Source organism: Chiloscyllium plagiosum, chromosome 2 (assembly GCF_004010195.1).
Source record: "Chiloscyllium plagiosum isolate BGI_BamShark_2017 chromosome 2, ASM401019v2, whole genome shotgun sequence".
NCBI classification, from domain to species: domain Eukaryota; kingdom Metazoa; phylum Chordata; class Chondrichthyes; order Orectolobiformes; family Hemiscylliidae; genus Chiloscyllium; species Chiloscyllium plagiosum.
Genome location: NC_057711.1, coordinates 109,385,837 through 109,388,675, shown reverse-complemented (window position 1 = coordinate 109,388,675; position 2,839 = coordinate 109,385,837).

Genomic DNA, 2,839 nt, shown 5'->3' with positions numbered 1-2,839 from the left:
GGCATAGGTTTAGGGTGAGAGGGGAAAGATATAAAAGAGACCTAAGGGGCAACTTTTTCACGCAGAGGATGGTACGTGTATGGAATGAGCTGCCAGAGAAAGTGGTGGAGGCTGGTACAATTGCGACATTTAGAGGCATTTGGATAGGTATATGAATAGGAAGGGTTTGGAGGGATATGGGCTGGGTGCTGGCAGGTGGGACTAGATTGGGTTGGGATATCTGGTCGGCATGGATGGGTTGGACCAAAGGGTTTGTTTCCATGCTGTACATCTCTATGACTCTATGACTCTATGTGCCTTTGACAGTGATCACAAATAAGTACAGTTGAGAACTGAGCTGAATACAGAGACTTCAGAAGGAAAGAGAAATGGCAAATAAGAAAAGTTAGGAAAGATGATGAAGGAGCAGTGCTCCAAAAACCAATGCTTGCAAATAAACCTGTTGGACTATAACCTGGTGTTGTGTGATTTTTAACTGTAAGAAAAAGGTTCACTATTTAGTTAAATGGAAATCCCAAAATCTTCCATTGACATATCAATCGTAGAAAGGGGTAAAAGGTGGATGAGCGCTGATTAGGTATCAAAAAGGTGAGATATATGTGGAGGCAGACAGTATTGTGGAGGTGTTAGATGAATACATTGCATCTGGCTATTGGGAAGGAAACTCAGTCACAAGAATTGTTTACAATTGATAAGTTTGAGATATTGACTAAACTGTTAGTATGGTAGTTGATAAAACATCAGTTTTGACAAAGATGTATCCAAGGACATTAATAGAAATTAGAACAGAAGTAGCAAGGACATGAGCAATAATATTTCAATCTTCCCTGGATAGGCGTGGTGATGCTGGAGCACTGACAAACTGACAAGCGTTATGTCTGTGTTCAAAAAATGTTGCAAAGAGGGGCTCAGCAATTATAGACCAGTCAGTTTAAGTTTGGGAAATCTTCTTGAAACAATTATTCAGGATAGAGTTAATAATCACATGGAAAAAAAGTGGAGGTTATTTCATAAAAACGTGAGGATGAATTTGTTAAAGGAAACTCATGTCTGACTGAGTTTTTGAGTATTTATACAAGGATAACAGAGAAGGCCGATGACGACATAGTTTTGATGTGGCACATAGATTTCCAAAAGGCATTTGACACTGCCACTAAATAGAGTTGTCTGGAAGGTTGTAGGTCATGGAATAAAAGAGTCAGTAGCAACATGGATACAAAATTGGCTGAGGGATATGAATGCCCAAAGTCTGGGTCCAAGGGTGTGACAGCAATTTAATAAGTATTTTTCAGACTGGAGGAAGGTTTGCAGTAAAGTTCTCCAGAGGTCAATATTAGGACTCTTTGGCCAAGTCTGAGTTGGACAAAAAAAAACATGTTTTTGAAAGGTTTGGCACTGCAAGGACTGGCAAGTTCTCTAACCCTCTATTGTAACATAGATGCTGGGGATCAGAAACACAAGCAGAAATTGCTGATGAAACTCAAGAGGTCCAGCAGCATCTGTGGGAAGAAAGCATAGTCAACATTTTGAGTCTGGTTACTCTTCATCAGAATAGAGCTAAAGAGTTGTGAGGAAGAGGCTTCAGAACATTAACTCTGCTTTCCTTACACAGATGCTGCTAGACGTGAGGAGCTTTGCCAGCAGTTTCTCATTTTGGTTCTGCAATCCTATGTTACCTGATTTACCTCAGTAATGAACCTACCCCACCTCATCTTACCACATAAATTCCCAGAACAGCTCACCACTCAGTCAATATCTCTTGCACCCAAGCCATCTTTAAAAGCTTGTGATGAAATCTGGACAAGCATTCTCAGTCCTGAGCTGCCCGAAATGGTTGTTATCATTTGCCCTGGACATGGCAAACCTGGGGGGGGGGGGTGGATAGGGAGGGAAGGTTTCATGCCTAGCTTTGTAAGCAGGATCCAGGAGGTTCTGCTGGATGGTGTGGTGACAATGTGGGACTTCATTCTCCACCAGAACTAGCAATAGAGACCATAACAACAGAGCATTACGGTTTGTTTTGGGACTACCTGGGTTAAAGCACTGTCAGCCATCTAGAGGAATTGTCAACTCCTAGAGAAAATGTCACTGTCCTTCTCCACTCCATCAGGGTTAGTGCCACCATTTTCACTCTGATACCTTACAGTCTATCTCTGCCACTGTGTCCACCTGCCAACAACGCTGATGATCCACTTACTTTTGACTACTACATCTTCTCCACTCATGCTCATCTACCCCACTCCCCAGCATCACTAACCTTACATGCCCTCTGTGCTGTCAACTCATCACACAGGACATCCTCCCACCTTCACCACCAGTAATAGCTGTGCCACCAACTTTCACCTTCCATAATACCCGCCACTCTCTCATTTCAGAAGGAAAATAGCCTACAATATGGTGGAAACATTAAGACAGATGGTCTGCCACCAGGTATTCAGCTCAGCTCCCTTTATGACAAAAGGATGTTGCAAAGGTGTTGCCAGGATTGGAGGGTTTGAGCAATAGAGAGCGGCTGATTAAGCTGGGGCTTTATAGAGGGGTGACCTTATAGACGCTTATAAAAGCATGTGGGGCATGTATAGGGTGAATAGCCAAGGTTTTTTTGCTAGAGTGGGTGAATCTAAAATGAGAGCGCATATGTTTAACTTAAGAGTGAAAAGATTTTAAAATGAACTGGGGGGGTAACTTTTTCACATAGAGGATTGTGCATGTATGGAATGAGCTGCCAGAGGAAGAGGTGGAGGCTGGTACAATTACAACATTTAAAAGGCATCTGGATGGGTATATGAATAGGAAGGGTTTAGAGGGTTACAGGTCAAATACTGGCAAATGGGCTAGG